Raw genomic sequence first — 18,860 nt, forward strand, 5'->3', positions numbered from 1 at the left:
CGCTCCATGAGACAGTTAATGCTCTCGCATTAAAACTTGCCTAAGGAAGAAAGCGTCCTTCTCCAGGTTAGGCAAGCGAGGCTCTTGCGCACTACGTATAAGAAGGCAGATCTGTTTTGGCATAACTTTTGGTAACACGGGCTCTCAAACCTAGCTATAGTCGGCGTCGACTATTTTGTGCTGAATGATGAAAGTAATCCCTGGAGAAGGGGAACAAAGGGGGACAAAGGACAAACATAAATCTCCAAACACAGCTAGGTGACTGGTGTGCGACCGAAAAAATCCGCCTGGTCCGGGTATCGAACCCGGGACCTCTCCATTACAAGTGGAGCGCTCTACCAACTGAGCTAACCAGGGGTTAGACGTCAGTAGAGCAAACGGGTTTTATCAGCTGCCACCAGTCGAACACCAACAAGGTGAAGCCTTGTTGGTGTTCGACTTCTTGTCCAGCTCGCTTGCACCTTTGCATTTAATTGCATGTAATTATTTTGAGCTGCATTGTCAAGGCTAGAGTGGCTCCCACAGTGCTTCAGCTTCGCATTCTTGCGAGAGCCGTTGGTTAAGTGTTGGGTGTTTGCAGACAAGTTCTACGGACCATGTCCGGTGACCATTTTTTAAAATGTTACGAAAAAAATATATTTTGTAGTCTCAATGCTTATCAAAACAAAAAAAAAAAAAGCTTGTTTTGCGAAAAAAAAAAGTTTGTTCTCGCGGAAAAAAATTTAAAGCACACTCTCAGAGCGAAGCGCTTGCTGCGAATTGCGCGCGAAGTCGGTATTTTGGGCACCTTTTCCAAAAAATGGGTCATGGCCACAGGTTCAGAAATAGTGTCTAGTAAACTATGTATAAGGAGCAGTGAATCAAAATAGTTTTCATTAAGTATCGAGGTTGCTAATTTCTAGAACAAAAAAAAAAAAAAAAAAAAAACAACGCAAACATGGCACAATCCGGAAAAATACTTACACTTTATTAATTGTTTTCTCCGCATCTGTAAACATCAGAACTTTCAAACTTTTCCAGCATGTTATCCTGCATCTTGTCAATATTGGTGCTAAATATGGTTGACCTCGGCAGCGAAATACATTATGATAAACGCTTAACTTGGGTCATTTTAATAATTACCAGTTACTTGAAACTCAATTTTTAAAAAAAGTACATTTTCATTTTTTTTAAACTCTTTCACATTAAGGCCAATGATAGGTACTAACAGAATCTGCAAAAACATACTGCATTATGTTTCTGTCTTTTAAGCTATAAAGCTAGAAATATGACCGAATTGAGGCTACCGCAGCACCGTGAATGAAATGTGTAGATACCCATAGATGAATAATTAATTAATTTTACAAAGTGTAATAATGCACGAGGGTGGTCAAAAAGGAACAAACTGACAGCACACAGGCGGACGGTGGTTTTAAAGTGAATATTCTATGTGCGTTTATGTATAAGAGTCGCAGAAAATCCGTGGCTGTCCGGGGCGATCAAGAGGCACTCTCATGCCGCATGCTTCGCAGGGCCTGTTTTTGAAAGCCGGCATGTAAGATTTTTGTGTACGCCACATAAAGGAAACGACCGAAGCGGCTCCGCGTAACACATGTTTATCTCAGACGTCGAGGCATCCTAGCGCGCTCCACCTGGATCCCTGGCGCGCGTTCGTGGAAACAGCGGGGCGCGCCGACCGTGCCTGAAGTTCAAATTTCTTCCCTCCGTGCGCAGTCGCCTTCAGTCGGATAATAAAAACTCAGAGCCGTTTCACACCACGTAGTTGGACTGCGTTTTTGAAAAGGTACCCGCAGGCCGTAAAACGCGAAGAAAAAGATGAATACTTAAGGGTACTCGGTGTGTAAAAATTTATTATAATTCTTTGTCACCAAAGTTTTCTCATGTTTGTTGTAGCCTCTTTGCACGACGCTGCTCACAGACGCTGGTGGAAGCGAGTCTTATTTTTAAAGTGGCTTCTTTGTTGACGCTCCCGTTCTTGATACCAGCAATTCGTGCCGCTGTGGGTCGACGGGCGTGCACTGCCAGAAGTGCCAGGATTGAATTCACGGCGGGGCGGGGCGGAATCGCAGTGTCTCGTTTTATTTTTCCTGAAGACCTGCACGTCAGGCCTTGGAAGGTGAATTAGTGCAACATTCGGTGATTTTGTCTTGAGGAAATCCACCATATCTGACGCACACTTAATAGCGGATGTGGCAGGCCCTCGGAGATTGAAAAGAGTTCATGGTGTTTCACAAGGCCTCCAATCCCATCGCAGGTGTGTCACCACGCATGTGAAGATCGAAGTTTGCGTCTTTTGTCAGTGATAGGACTGAACTTCTTCAGGCAGTACGGCTGTCCAGTTTTCTGCGAAATCAAAATGGAGCAGGACATCACCTTCCTCTAGGAATTGTTTTGCTTCACTCATCGTTTTGCCCTGTTCGTGTCAAATGTATTTATGCTGCACCCATTTTCTCAAGCACTCTCGAAGGTGTTCCACAAACATAGCAGGACTCAGTTCTTTTCTTATCAGCTGTCCTTTCTCCCAGGCTGCGTACAACACTTTATCATCTGGAACTCCTAGGCCAGGCGCAGTAAGAGTTTCAGCGGTTGTGCATGAGCTGCACTGGCCGAGAAAACACTTCGTAGATGGAATGTCACATATCGTCAGGTCACGAATATCTTCAGCACTTTTTATTATTCCAGTGGCTTTTTTTAAGGCACAAACACTTGGTTTGATGTTAGCGAAGTACGTTCAGACGCAAACTTCGTGCCAGGATGTATACTGCACCCACTTTGGCCTCAATGAGTAGAACTTGGTGAGCCCAATGGCCGTGTCGGGGTGAGCCGCCTTCAACAACCGGAACGTTTCACGAATAGACCTTGTCATAAAACGTTTTGACGCATATTCTTTTTGTCCCTTTGACATGATGCCAATAACTTCCGTCTTGTTCGGGCTTTGTTGGGAGCACTTGAGTTCATCTTTAGTGTCCTCTTGGCTCGGCCTCATTCTTGTGTAGGTGTCAGGCATTGACCACACTCGGAGTGTCTTTTGGTTTTTCCTTGCTTTTTGAATCAGGTGGCGAGTTGCTGAAGGAATCATCTTTTAGATCTGTTGCTTGGAGAGATTCCTCGGGAGCAAGGTCAGGAGACGGCATCGTTCTTGGTACGAATCAGAAGAATCGAACGCATATCTCAGGTTGCTGATTAACTCCGGACACATGTGGCAGCTTTGTACCGAGGCTCCAGGCTCATCAATGACTCCATATGCTGCACTAAGGCTCCTCTTCCGCTCTGCGTAAGGCTTCCGAGAATGCGATTTCAACTAAGTCCGTGCTTCCAAAAATGATATTACTGTTGACTGAATGAATCTGTTGAGATATTTCTGTTGACTGAATGAATCTGTTGAGATTCTCGACGGCTGCTTCCTGAGGAAGAAAAATTTCGTCAGGCTCAGATACCTCAGGAGATTCTTTGGCGGTTACGCCGACGGCGACGGCGACGCCGCTCAAGCCGGAAACGGGCTCCTAGGAGCTCCGCTCTAAAACAAATGCTAGTATCAGGAGCCCTAGAGAACTCTCGCGTTAGTCGCAGATATCTTGTCGAAGCAAACACCGTCAAGATCTAAGTGTAAACCACATGTAAGTGATTTGGCGAACGACGAGACAAGCGACGGCGACGAGGACCCGCTGTCGCTCGGCCAGTCGCTCGATGAGGCACACTGCATGAAAGCGACGGAAAAAGCGCCAAGGCGATGAGCGAACGTTTCTAGAAATCCGAAATCCGAGAAACGCCACAAGCGAGATTGTGAAATCTCTGTCGCTCATCGCCATCTCCCGTTCTTTGCCTTGTCTCGTCGCTCGCTAAATCGTTTACATTTGGTTCAGAGAGGCGCTCTAAGCGCCTACCACTGCATGGGGACGAGTCTCGCATCCAGCCATACCCATAGCTTTATTTTCTAAAGCCGCCCATGTATACAAATTAACATCGTACATCGTTTTCGAGCATGGCTCCTCGTTGATCGGGTCGCTTTATACTTTCATTAAATGAAAAACTACGATTAAGCAGAATTATTCTAGCTCAAAATTGTCACGATCACTTGGCGAACATATTTACATTGAAGCACACTTAACATACCTTAAAACTAGGACGGAAAGGGGACGAGATTCGCTTCTAGCCGATTCACACGACGGACCGAATCGCTAATTTCGTTCGCGGACCGTGCACCACATGACCGGCACGTCACTGATTCCTCGGATCCGCGCCTCGTCCGCGGACGCGCGGAATAGTAAAGTCGAGCGCCTTTTCACTCGCGGAGTTTTGAGACTGACTTCAAAAGCGTTTAGTCTGGCAACGGTACAATGTTTCCTTGTTATTATTTTTTTTTTTTGTGTGTGTGTGTGTGTGTTTGTGGTTGGACGTGTGAAACGAAAATGGCGCATCATGTTTTGTGCGCCCCGCACGTTCTGGAGTCAGCAGTAGTAACTTTTCTAAAGCAAATACCTAAAACAAATGTCATCTTGCATGCGCGTTCGTCAACGCTTTATCTTGGTTATTTACTTCGAATCTTTTATACGGGGAAGGCGTGCGCGTGTGGCACGTGGAACACCAATTTCTGTATTCTCCTTGATGCTTAGATTATATAGCAATAGGCCTATTAAGGTCATTTCAAAGTCAGGATCAACGGATTTCCTAGGCACATGATGTGCCCCAAAACATATAATGGTCAGTACAAAGTGCTTTTGCATTAACACGAGTTGAGAGGTGTTTCCGGCCAACTTATGTTAGAATCTATAATTCAATTCTGGGTGCAAAACACATGCCATTTTAGGGACAATTCCGCATAAAAGTAGACCATTAAACAGTAGACTGTTCAAATATTTACCTCGTGTAGGATATACCAACAATTTTAGATATTCGTGGCAATACTGCCGTGGCAAAATTCCTCCTCAACGGCGGTGAAACTTGACCGCAACATAATTCTGAACTATTTTGCGTAACACTGTCTAAATTTCATAGTCGTTTTTTAGTGCATGCGCTGAACATATTTTTGTAGAAAACATGTCTCCCATCACACGAACACTCGTTCCATGGATGCGCCTCGGGTTGCGCTCTCGGCTCGTGAAGCCTAGTGAAACCCAGCGAATTTTCTATCAGAAGCTTTGGAACCGCAAGATCATCCGTAGCTGTTACTTGAGCAGCTTGTCTAAGCCCCCATAGTAGCCGTAGAGTATTGCTTACACCACACACGTACACCACCCCCTGTCAGGAATATCCCAATCTCGATAAAAAAAAAAAACTGGAGCGAACGAAATTTCCACGGATAAGAACCTTTATTTTTGTGAAGAAGCGGCGGAAGAAAAGATTGTGGGGTGCGATTCTATTTACCCAGTGCCTGTTCTTCGAACCTTGGTTCGCCAGTTTTCTCTCCATTGCCGCATAATTACGGTCTCCAGAGTTCTGATTTTGCAGATAAAACGCTACATTTGTCTGAAAGAACTAGAAGCAAAACGTTTTTTTATCAATTGGTTAAGGAAGAGCTACTGTCAAAGCTACTGGCGCAAGCACTTGGCTTTATCTATGGCTTCCTTAGCGCGAGAACACGTGCAAATGGTCTGCGAGATCAAACTCCATATTCGCGCCAGCAGCTTTGACAGCGTTCTACACTAAATGAGGCTCTGTTACTCTTCAACGTTGAGCGTAGCAAACGCGGCGTAGCGCAGCGCACACATCTACTGATTGGTCGTAGATGTAGAGTTCCTGCTCGCCGGCCAATGAAAGTAAAAACGCGAGCTGAGTCTCCAATCTATTTAAAAAGGCCGCTCACTTCGTTGAACGTCTTCCTGCGCGTGCTATGCTCCAGAGCGGGGCCGGAGAGCACGACATTCCACACCTTTCATACAACAAGCCTAAAATGAGGGATGTTCAGATAAATTTCAGGTTAAAATCCCAGAAAAACACCTTCCTGCAGTAGTCGTTTCTCTGTAATGCATGCAGTTAATCCACCCCCAGCAGCACCGCCGCAATGTCCCGACATGTAACCAACTTGCAATGCACTGCTAATAAGAAGCTATAAATACACTGCAATTAAAAAAAATAATATAAAGCGGCACGTTGTGGTGGTTAAATGAACGAAACGCAGTCTAAGCGGAGAGCAAAAATCGGCTTCACACCGTATCGCGCTAAGATTCATCACAGAGGGGCGGATAGTTTGTGTGTTTTGTGTCAGATAAATGAATCAAATATTGACTTCCTTCTACCCATTTTTTTATTTGCCACAATAAACGCCACGATGGTTCACAATGCTAGTTGATGGTTTCAGGTAAACGAGATTCCAAAGAACACTTGATCCGTAAAAAAATCCATAATACATTCTTTTTATTTTATTTGACTTAGCTATAATTGTCCTTATAAATATTTATGCACAATAGCCCTCGTTTCCGGTAACTCTGTAGTAAATCGAGGCTCGGTATTTAGAGCAACGCGATTATTGCTGTTCCACTTGACCCACCCCCTTCCCTGCCGTGCTCTTTCGCGCGAAGAAAAGCCTACCCTTGAAAGTGAAAAAGCGACCACGTTCCCGGCTCGGAGATGAAACGCTGTGCCATTGTATTTATATGTATATGGTATATAAGAAGGAAAAAACTCTCGATGCCTTGAGGTTTGTTCTTAGCGCATCCATTTTGCTTTTTCCTCACACATCAGTCATTTGTTTTCTGGAGTCACTTGACACGCGCCAGAAGCCCCAGCTCCTGGTGTCTGTCAAGTGATCCAGAGAACAAATGTTTGATGTGGGAGCTGGGACTCCATGACAGACCGGGTGTTCACGCAACACAAATCAAATGCTAAAAACAAATTGAAGCGCTTGTACGTATTTGAAAACAATGGTGCCAGTATTTGTTTTAGATACATTGAGCCTAGTTAACCAATTTATTTTCTTATAATTTCCTAAAATTTAGAGCCGAGGTGTCAATGAGTAAGCGGTAAGGCGGGTAACATAATATGCTTGTCGTGGTTCTTTTTACAACCCCTTTGGAACGGCTGCTTGTTCGGGCTTCGGCGAAGGGTACCCTTCCGAGATGCGCACCTCACTTGGCCGGGGTGTCTCCGGAGGGGTACGCTTCACGGGCATAGAATGCAATACCCAGCACCTCCACTAGAATATGACGAATGACAATGATAATTGATGAGGCGACGAAAACTGAAGCGAACTAAACGTTTAATGGGGAAAACTTGTGACCAAAACAAAAGAGGGAAAGGCTAGCGTCGCAGGCGTCAATGGCGGCGAAACAGCAGGATCGAACGCTGGGGCGAGACTGACTGCGGCTCGCCACGCGAAGCCCCTTATGTACACACGTTTGCTTCTGGAACAATCGGCGTAGAAGTTTCGGCGCGGGGAACAATTGGACCACGAACAAGCAACAAGGTTCTTGAATTTACCTGAACATTAAACAGAAAGAATAAGTAAAAAACGCGGAACTCCCAGGAATGAAACCCTGGGCCTCCACACGAAAGTCAAGCGCGGTCACCACTCGGTCACGCACGCGCTCGCTCGCCGACCAGGGATTTCCCTAGACCCCCCCTAGGGGGGGTTAGGACCCCCCCTCGTTTTTCCGAAGGCACCCCCTTAATTCACAACGACTCCTATATTCGCAATGCCCCCCCCCCCCCCTTTAACCACCCCAAAAAAATTTAGACACCCCCCCCCTAATTTCAATTCCTGGGGAAACCCCTGTCGCCGACGCGCGTGGCAATATGGCCAAACCGCAAGTTACTAAGTTGAATTACTCAGATTTTGGTACAATGTAGCAAGATGCAGCAGTGTAAGCACTTTGGCGCAAATGGTACACGAATCACATTACTTCCAGATGCCACTATTAATGAGCTTTTTTTTTCGATTTTCCACATCCCACCTTTTAGCCAGCATGCAGAAGACCGGCCAGGCAAAATGCTGTAAGCGTCCAGTTTTCCTTGGATCATATTTTTCTTACTATTTACCTTAAAACTTGGGTGTGCTTTTCCCACCACCTTGTTTACCGACAGAATCAAATATATGAGTCCAATTAAGAAACGGTAACCACCGATAGGGAAAAACCAGCATGAAAATCAAACTGGCCAAGCTGGTAACTAAGCTGGTCAAACTGGTCAATGTGGTAATCTAACTGGTTTAACTGGCAATCAAAATGGTTTATGCTGGACAAGCTAGAATTTAAGCTGGTCAGTCTGGTTTATGTAAAAACCAGCATGGTCTAACTAGAATCTGGTTTTAGATTCAATCTGGTGTAGCTGGGAGCCAGTCTGGTCCTAACTGGTCAAACTGGTTTTCCATGGAGTGAATGTAGTCAAGCTGGGAGACAAGCTGGTCATGCTGGGAGAGAAGCTGGTGAAGGTGGTTGAACTGTTTAGGGAGGTGTCAGGCGGACTTAATTTTACCTGGGAATTGAGTGTGAATAACTGCATTCAGTTTTTAGACATTTTTATCCTTTTTTCTGAAGAACATGTTGGTTGGCAGTATTGTCCGCGCACTAAGAAAAGCCTGGTTTTGTTTGAAAGTGCTCACTCTAAACTGGTAAAGAGGGGTATAGCCTTGACATGTCTAAGTGTGGCTCTGGAAAAAAGTTGCAATCACCAGATGAAAATCAGTTTTGAACGACAATCAAAAAGGTTAACAGACGCGGGGTACACCCCCCCTTGATGAAGGGAATTCAAAAAGGGATTGAAATTTTTAAGTGACGGCGCCCTTGAAGGCAATGTGTATGACATACTATGCGAAATTCGATGAACCCTTAATAATTATTAAATTTATCGAGTCCATTATAAACAAGGCCTTGCGAAGATACTCGAAATAGTAACATTACAGGCGAAAATTCGTGTAAATATTTGTCTAGATGTTGAAATAGAGAGAGAAGACCAGATCCTTGTGTATGGTAGTCCTTCCGAGGATAGATATCATAGACAGCCTAGATTAGAAAAAAGAGATTCATAACGAGATTCTTATTAAATTTGAATAATGTGAATTGGAAGGATCACGTTGAAACTTTTGAAAAGTAATTGGAATAAATATGGCAGTCACTAAATTTCAGCCATTGAAAGCGGCAAGTTACATACCTCTACCAGATGACATAAAAGCTAACAATGCTGTGATCAATGTTCAAAATATGGACAACAAATGTTTTATGTGGGTTGTACTCTCAAAATTACACCTAGCAAACGATCATGTTGATGGAGTATCCAAATATGAGGATTATCAGAATGCACAAAAATTTTGAAGGCATTACATTTCTGGTTTAAGCCAACGATTACCCAAAGTTGGAAAGACAGAATAAAATAAAAATTAATATATTTGCCCTCGATGGTACCGTTGCTGTACTCTATAATGGAAAGGTAACTGATTATAAAAGTAGAGCATATTTCCCATTCTATAAAGAATATTATTGCTGAATAAAGAATATAAGCAGATTAGTCTCCCACTCAGAGCACAATGGAAAAGTATAGAATGCGAACGATGTCTTTATCAAACCACAAAGGAAGATATTTGGAATGATCACAAAGAAATTAGTCAAAATACTGGGATTGAAAAAGCGGTATTACCAAAGCCCTGTTATACTGATTTCAATAATTATTTTCGTAAACTCAGACTTCCGTATGCTATCTGTGCTGAGTTCGAATCTGTTCTTCAGCCAGTGAATGAGTATGCTGGAACAAGATACCAAAATCACATACCATCCAGTTTTAGAATCTATGTTATTAGTGCTTACAATAATATAAATGCTCCACTGTATGTTTATCATGGTAAAAATACTGCAAATCTTCTTTTGTGTGAAAAGATTACTAATATTTCTATATAAATTCATAAATTACCAGGATAAACAAAGAAATGATTCCTCTAAAAGAAAAAAAACGAGAAATACGCAATAATGCCCATAAATGCTATACATATGTCTAAAACCATTCAAGGATATTAAACTCATCTGATGGGCTAGTTGGCTATACATCTTGGTAAAATTACCGCAAAGACAAGGAAGGAAGAACGTAGACAGGAAAGAGCGCTACTTACAACTGGCGTTTTAATACTAAGTGAGAGAAAGACAGAAGAAGTACTGACATTTAAAATATAAAAAAGAAAGATAAGAATAAAAACATGAGAAAGTTTCAGTGAAAGAGGGTGCGGAAACGAAAGAGAAATAACAAAATAATACGAGAAAAAAAAGTGGCGGAGAAAAAAATGGATTAAGGTTTAAGTTCGATGCTTGACCGCGCTGTCCAAAACCAACGTTGGTCCAAACAACAGCGACCTCCAGGTCACGAGGGAAACCTTTGCTCATGATTTGTGTGGCGAACACTTTTCCGGGGGACCATGTCAACAGCTCTTTGCATTTTGTCGCCTGGGCCACATCCAACACGCAGCCGGATTTTGACGTCAGGGACACGGATCAAGGTATCTCCATTCTTTCTCCGATAGGGCCACTGAGGGCGCACTGATGCACACACCTCCTTTTTATAATCATGTGCGCTTGCTAGATTTCTCTACTTCTTTTTTCTCTGAAACGTTTTAGCACTTTAGTGCTTTTGAACAATGGGGTGCATTGACAGTCCCGAACGTGCACCGCTATAGATGTTCCGCTGGTGAAGCCTTGAGCGCGAGGTCATGCTCTCTCAATCTGGCATTGATGCATTCACTGACAATTTCTCATGTTTTATACGTATCTTTCTTTTTTATATTTTAAATGTCAGTACTTTTCTGTCTTTTTCTCACTTCGTGTAAAACGCCAGTTGTAAGTAGCGCTCTTTCCTGTCTCTACGTTCTTCCATCCTTGCCTTTGCGGTAATTTCGCCAACATTCAAGGATAACAAGGTATACGATCACGATCATTCGACTGGAAAATATAGAGTCCAGGCCTGTAACAGTTGTAATGTCAATTATCATGCCTCCAGATTTATTCCAGCTTAATTTCATAAACTATACGAAAACTGTCATTTATTTATTTAAAAAAAAAACTAGGATATGACAAACCGGATTGGAAGCTTCTTCCAAACAACGAAGAAAAATACATGTAATTCTCAAAAATAGTAAAGGGAAAATTTAATTGTGATTTCTAGATAGCTTTAGATTTATACACAAAAGTTTGAATGAGCTTAATTGTTTAAAATGTATCAAAGAAACAGTTAAAAGAGGCCTCCAGATATCTGATTGACGACATCCCGTTACAACAAGTTGTATTTCCACATGATTACACCGATTTTTTTTTTAAATGTTGTGAAACCGAACTTTTTTCAAAAGATAAACTTTAAAGTAAGATGACAAGAGATGAAATAAAAGGCGAAGAGTATGAAAGGAAATTAATAGTTCATAAACATTTATTGCAAAACATTAGGAGACTACTCTGACCTGTATTTCAAACAAGCTGTTTTATTACTAGCTGATGCATTCGAAAACTTCTAAGATGTTTGTCACATATAAATTAGACCCATGTTTGTACTATACAACTCTGGGTTTAGAATGAGACGCTATGTTAAAGTTTAAAATTTAGAAGTTTACAAGTATAATTATCTTCCTTATGATAAAAAAAAAGAAATAAGAGGTGGAACGACCGATGTAACACACAGATATGCGGAAGCAATTGATAAATATATACCAAAATACGATCCAACCAAACCATGTAATTAGATGCAAACAGGCCTATATAGGTGGGCCTTATGCCAATTGTTTACATATGATGATATCGAGTTTATAGATCATTTTGAGTACTTATCAAAAGAATATGGTTACATACTCGAAGTCGATCTTAAATATCCCGAAGAATTAAACGATAAACATAATGATTTTCTATTGGCCTCAGCTAACTCAACAAAAAAACTTCTCTGAACCTTAGAAAAACAAAACGCACAAAAACATCGTTCTTTACATGGCCTTAAAAAAATACATTAATCCTGGAATAAAAACAGCCAAGATACACAGATACTTAGATTCAAGGAGAAACTTTTTTATTAAGGATTACTACATTGACCGAAACACAAAAGCGCAAAGTCATAGAAAAAATGCCTTTGAAAAACGATTTCTTTAAGGTAATGAACAATGCCGTGTACGGAGAAATGATGGAGATTGTTAGAAACAGACAGGTTATAGAATTAGTTCCAAAACTCAGAAACGTGTTAAAAAGTAAACTTCGATTCCAGATAAATATTCAGTGAGGATTTGGTTTCAATTCATTTCCACAAAACAAAATAGTTGCTGAGAAACTAATATACAGGGTGTCACAAAATACAAAAAAAAACAACTACACGCTAAAATGGTTCGCAAAAATCAAGGTCTTGACGGATATTGTAGCAACGTTTCTCCAAAATATGTTTAACTGGTCACGTTGTTGTGCTAAAATTTCAAGTCGGAACTTTGAGTAAAAAAAATAAATAATAAGAACTGATTTTTTTCAACAGCGGAGCGGCAGCTGTCGGGGAGACACCGAACGACGGCCATGTTTCTTTGCCTTATCCAGAGATGGCGCTGCGGATTCCCTTAACCATAGAGATCATACATACTAACTCTAGAGGAAAAGGTCCGCCATTTTCCCATGCATTCTGGCTGCCGCAAGCGGCAGATCATGCAGGCAGACCCTCGGGGTCCCAAACACGGTTACATCATCAGAGCAGTTTCGTGAACTTCAACAATCCACGAACTTACCGGTGGAAAGATATTCGCGTTCCTTACGAAGCTTTCTTTTTGCCTAGCGTGCAGATGTACGGCCTCGCGTTAACGCTAAACTAAACCATATACCCAGCTTCGCCGGTGGGGCACGGGTGGGCGCGGTTGAGGAATACGAAACTGCGCAACCACCAGATTTCCGAGATTTCGACAGAAGGGAAGTTAATGCAGCGTAATGACTTTATTGCTTTTTATAAGCGTTAGAATAGCTCAGAATTTAGTTTACAACGTTAAATTATCACTGTTTATATTGCTGAGAGTTTTCACTCTTCGCGTTTACCATGGCAACGTTGCTTTCTTTCTCTCGTGTTCTGTCGCTCTCTTTTGCGATCGTTCACTCGGGACCCCGGGTGTCGGCGCACGGGATTTGCCACTCCTCCTCACCCACCTTTACCCCCCTGCCCTTAACGTAGGGTGCCTCGATGTCAGCGCCGCCTTGCAGGGTGAGGACATCCTTTGACCCGCGCCACGCCGCCACCTCCTCGCCACGACGCCATCTTGGTTCAAACGACGGAGTATGCGGGGTATGCGTGCGGTGCGAGCGGTTGGACGTAGCTTATTTAGTGACTCTAGGTTGGACGTGCGGCGCGACTATCTTTCACCGTGGGTCGAACTGTGCGCGGAAAAGGTCTTTGTTCTTACCACTGATCTCATAGAGATCGGTGGGCCTTACTTATCTCAACAGCAGTCGTCCGAGCAGAAAAGCATGACCGACTGTTCTGTACCGCTGTGTGCCGCTTCGTCGGCAAAGGAAGTCAGATGCTTCCGCTTTCCGCAAGAAAAGGCGCGAAGAAGGAAATGGGAGTCCTGCGTCAAGCGCGATTCCTGGAAGGCAAGTCACACCTCGAGGATCTGAGAGGTAAGTTACAAAAGCACAACCACTTTATTACGATATTTGGCAGTATTCAGAAATTGTCTTAGCAGCTCCGATCGATTGCTTCATAATCGGAGTTGCTCGACTCAAAATCAGCCCTCGCTTTGTCTCACCGGTCGGATCGAGCGATCAATCGGAGTTGTGACGTAAGGAATTAATTTTCTAAAGCATCCCATCCCGAGTTTTAATGGTAGTACCAATATCGATACCCCTTTTCTGCTATTAGGGCATATTCACTAATTAGACTTCCCCGATTAATATAGGTTGAGGCGGTAGCTCTTCAGCGTGCGAGTTTCTCGCTCGTGCACAACTTTGTGATAACTTTTAGTGCTTATTTTACTATTCGAAGACCCTGAAACGATATGATAAGCGCGGAATATTGTCGCGCGCACGTAAACCAAGTTGCGGTAGTTCAGTGACTGCATGATATCTTCGCCTTTCGATCAATAGCCTTGATTCGCCACTGGACACCAAATTTTCTTTTCTTAGTTGCATTCTTTTTGTGTGTGTATGAAAATAATCGTTGATGGTGAATCTCGAGCATGATCAATATATGTTTCCGAGACGATACTCGCCAATGCACAGATTGCGACATATCTCGGTAGTCGGCGTGTAATACATTATATGGTCATGTCGCACAGCTCGACGTGCTTGACGAAATGACATGACATTGTCCCTTTTTGATCAGTACTTCACATAGCTCCCTTCGTGAAAGGTCGAATAATTAAATAAAATAAAACGCATTTTACGGTAACATTTTGAAAATATATTCAGGATTGTTTTGACGTGAGATATTATGCATATATTTTCTTCAATTTTTGTTTACACTCAGTTTTGTGCCTTCCAATGTGCACATAAATAACACTCTCATTTCTTGTTTATTTAAGCGCCACTTCGAAGAAGACCAGTACGAGATGAACCGACAAGATGGGCGGCGACTTCTCAAGTGGACAGCTGTACCTACGTTGTTTGATTTCAGATGTAAGTGTTACTATTACTATATGAGGTACTATTACATTGGCGTACAATGTTATCTTGTGTTTCAATCTGTGCTGTCTCTCCCTTTTCTGCGCAGCGCAGCCGAAGCGAAGAAAGCCCCCTGCACCGCGAGCTCCTCCGGCTGATCGTGGAGGTGCCACCACTGCAGGGCCTTCGTCAATTTCTGCGGCAGGAGTCTCGGACTAGGAAGATTCTGGCACGGAGGTCACTCAGGCAAACCCTATTTCAGAAGAAAATGTTCACGACCGCCTGGACGATACAGTTGATATCGCGACACTGCATACAAGTGAACTGCAGAAAACTTTGCAAGACACAAAAATGAAAAACTGCGAGTAGAAAGAAAGCCTGTCAGCTGCAAAGAAGAAGTTAAAGAGAGCTGTAATAAAAACAAGGCAGCTAGAAACAAAACTTTTTACCTTGACCAGGAATTTGACATTTCTAAACGAAGACCAAGAACGTGTTCTCGAAAAACTGAACAGAGGGGGCTGTGCTTGGAGTGCTGACACCATACGGAAGGGACTACAGCTCAAGTTTGCCTGTGGCTCCACAGGGTATGACTTGCTTGAGCAGGGCAACCCCCTCCCAACGAGAAGGACGCTGTACTGGAGACTGCAACACCTGTCATTTAAGCCCGGTGTGCTAACTGAAATATATCGTGCGATGGAAACGAAAGTCGCTGCAATGTCAGACATTGAAAAGGATTGCTTCCTTTTTGTTGATGAAATTAAAATTCGAAAAGGCGTTGTGTTGGACCGTGGCAATGACACTTTGCTTGGCAAAACGACGCTGCCCAAGAGTGACCATCGTGCAAACAATGCTCTCGTTTTTATGGTGGGAGGGATCAACTCGCTCTGGAAGCAAGTCGTAGCATACCACTACACGGGCGCATATATCAACGGAGACGAGCCGAAGAAGTTTGTTTTTGACTTAATCAAGCTTTGTGCGGACATTTCACTGCGTGTGCTCTGTGTGACGTGTGATGTGGGCAGTCCTAACCGAGCCATGTGGAGATTCCTGAACCTCTCCAGTTCCCGCAGTTCTGGGACCGTATGCAGTGTGAGCACTAGCGCGAGCACCCATAGTCACTATGCGAAAACTGGCTTTCCATAGCTTGCATACTATGGCGACAAATGACTAAAGCACTGTGCTGTCTGCAAGCCAGCGTTAGCCATTGCAATGATCACTGTTTCAGTCCGGTGCCCTGATGGTGTTGCTCGTTCTCGAGATTCTTGGCCTGTTCAAAGTTTATTTAGCGTGCAAGAGTTTCGTAAATATTTAACTATGCTTCGTTTCGCTTTAGACATTGCAACCCGATAGCGCTAATCAAGCAGCGCCAAATGCACTTTGATTATGGCCTCGAATAATTCTCGATTATTCGAGGCCATTTCGAACACAGATATCAAATCGATTACTCGATTTAATATCTCTGTCAAACACTGCCAATACTCGCAATATTTCTCATGTTCGTGCTCTGTCCAGGCGGGTTAGTTTTGTATATGAACTGTGCTCAACGTTTATTTTTGTCGGTTTTCTTGTATAGTTATCACCTTTATATTGCTTCCATCTTTGCGATGACACAGTGATTAGAGTAAATTAAACCTAACTGGCTGGCGCAGGGGGTGGAAACTCTAATAACTTTAATCAGGTCGGCTGGGTTTTAAGGATGCTTATCGTTGACATGTCGATTTTTGCTATCACAAAGATCTACATATTAAATGTCACTGGTGGTCATAATCAAATGAAAAAGCTTTGTTTTTCTCTTAATAAAATAAATTACAGTTTTATTACAATTTTAAAAGTTGGATGAAATGTCAATTCAGGTACCTAATATTATTCTATTCTAACATCACTTTGGTTTACCTTTGACTGCATACCTAAAGAACCATTCATGACAGTTTAGACTTTCCTTCATCAGTCAGCACGTTGTTGTTATTGTGCCTGGTGTTTCTATTTTGAAGTAAACATCTAGTTCTTTTTTTTTTTTTTTGAGTGAATCAAACCTGCCATACAATTGATGTCAATAAAACGTTGCACGGAGGGCGGAAGACAAAATACACAGCGTCTTGCAGTTAGGCTGGCCAACACAGGAAACTTCACAGATATGCAGTGGTAGGAATGCAAATGAGGTGTGTGCCTATACGCTCCAAAAGTTTTGGATGTTCCAAAAGGTGCTCCAAAATGACTGAAGCCAATCACATCACTAACATTGTCTGAAAGGGTGATGTAACATACGTGCAAAGCTACCATGTGTTATCTCTGTCTTCATCGGACACACTACATGGTGCCCCTTCCTTGCCTTCGGTGTCTTCACTTTCTATTGATGATCTCGATCTCTCGTGATCGCTTGTTCACGTTCCGCGTTCACCTTAAAGTGTAGCGCTGCCAGGCGAGTCCTACATGGTGTGCAAAGGCCAGGTATTACGACAAACCACAGCATTCCATTTGTTTGGCATGACTTTCAGTTTATCGTGCCGCTCCTCCCTCCCGTCCTTCTTTTTTCCCAACGAAAGCAACCAAAGCGTGCAATGAAAGAGACTTATAAAGATTTCTGGGATAGTCTTTTTATGATTGTATTTCAGATGCAGCCTCAGCATTGAAAAAAACTAGAAATTAATGCTCAGTGTGCCTTGTTTTCTCATTTAAAAGTGCTCTCTAGCTTTTACGGAGGGAGATGCCTATACAAATGGCCAAATGAAAGGACTGCCCTTTGGGTAATCCCCAATTGGCTAAGCAATTTTGTTTAATCTGCAGGCTGCTGCGCGTGTTGTGACTTTGATAGCCTTATCTCTAAACCCGCAAAAACAGTTTCCGAGCTAGAGGTCGGGGGGATGAGTTCCTTGTGGGACAAATAGAGATTTCTTTCCGAACCGTCAAGAGTCAGCTGTCAAATTTGTTGTTTGGTGCTTCTACAGCGGTCAGTTAGTCTGCAAGAGGTTTTATGAACATTGTTACTTGCTGTAGATGAGAAATTTAGAGAGTGTAGTATGTGCACATTAAAGGCCGCTCGTCTGGGCTCAGTAGTAACACAGGGCCGCATGCCGGTACAACGCTCCTTCAGATTGAAATGTGCCGGGATGAGTGTTGAACCCACGGCTCCCGAGTTTCGCAGCACAAGCTTATGCTCTACGCCAATCACTGCCGCATCAAACGGTAGTGATGTGCTTTCATCTTGATCGGAACATCATTGGATACTAATGATCACATCATGTAAGTCATTGTTGTGTCAATCACGGCGTGATATAGCAGCCTTGCGTTAGTGTATAGGTGGGTCACATAGTCACATTACCCTGGATACGCAGACAAAATTTTCAGACTTTGGTATTGTAAGAGACATTATGTTGATCTAAAACTTTCGCCATGTCACGTATGTTTGTGCGTGACAGGTGATTATTGAATTTATTGCATTAAAGTTAGGGACAGGGAAAGGGAAAGAGAGCTGGCGAAAAATTGGGCTACCCAGTTAAGCGAATTCGAAACTAAACAGTACACAGAGACTGGTCAGAAATTGAGTCCGCCGAAACCAGTGGCCAGGATGGTCTAATCGGTTAAGGCGTCGCCCCGGTCAGGCGAAGGTTGCGGGTTCAATCCCCGCTCCTGGCCCAATTTTTCGCCAGCTCTCTTTCCCTTTCCCTGTCCCTAACTTTAATGCACTAAATTCAATAATCACCTTCTCCCCTCTTCGTTCTCAATATTACTACGGCTGCACTTGTCAATCTTCACTCAATCCCATTATATATATACGGTGCAGCCTGTCCCTATGGGGAGGAGTGGTTCCCTAGATATCCTGGAAGACGGGCCCTTTCCGACATTTGCAAGCTGAGATGACGTGCCGCGTCACTTCCGCATGTCGGAAATAGCGCGGGCCTTAAATCAGCAACGGTTGTCGTCTACCCAGTTAAGCGAATTCGAAACTAAACAGTACACAGAGACTGGTCAGAAATTGAGTCCGCCGAAACCAGTGGCCAGGATGGTCTAATCGGTTAAGGCGTCGCCCCGGTCAGGCGAAGGTTGCGGGTTCAATCCCCGCTCCTGGCCCAATTTTTCGCCAGCTCTCTTTCCCTTTCCCTGTCCCTAACTTTAATGCAATAAATTCAATAATCACCTTCTCCCCTCTTCGTTCTCTCTCTCTCTCTATATATATATATACCAACCTGGCAAGCTTGCCCTCTGACGAGAATGGTGTCGACTTTGGAGCAAACCAATTTAAGACGTTATGAAATTATTCCAGCGAAAATGTCTGGGTGTCGGGTGACAACTGGCGCAAGTCCTTCAAGAGGCGTTTCGAGGTCACGATGGCGGCAAACTTGTCGT

At 43.2% G+C, this 18,860-nt stretch overlaps 3 non-coding genes across 3 annotated transcripts; 2 read left to right on the top strand and 1 right to left on the bottom strand.

The window, feature by feature from the left end:
* Positions 1 to 284: 284 nt before the first annotated feature.
* On the bottom strand, positions 285 to 357 carry Trnat-ugu. Its single transcript has one exon. It is a non-coding gene; the product is annotated as a tRNA-Thr (tRNA).
* A 17,718-nt stretch (positions 358 to 18,075) lies between these two features.
* On the top strand, positions 18,076 to 18,149 carry Trnat-ggu. Its single transcript has one exon. It is a non-coding gene; the product is annotated as a tRNA-Thr (tRNA).
* A 361-nt stretch (positions 18,150 to 18,510) lies between these two features.
* On the top strand, positions 18,511 to 18,584 carry Trnat-ggu. Its single transcript has one exon. It is a non-coding gene; the product is annotated as a tRNA-Thr (tRNA).
* Positions 18,585 to 18,860: the final 276 nt, after the last annotated feature.

This window comes from Ixodes scapularis, unplaced genomic scaffold (assembly GCF_016920785.2).
Source record: "Ixodes scapularis isolate PalLabHiFi unplaced genomic scaffold, ASM1692078v2 ptg000312l_1___fragment_3__unscaffolded, whole genome shotgun sequence".
In the NCBI taxonomy this organism is placed as follows: Eukaryota; Metazoa; Arthropoda; class Arachnida; order Ixodida; family Ixodidae; genus Ixodes; species Ixodes scapularis.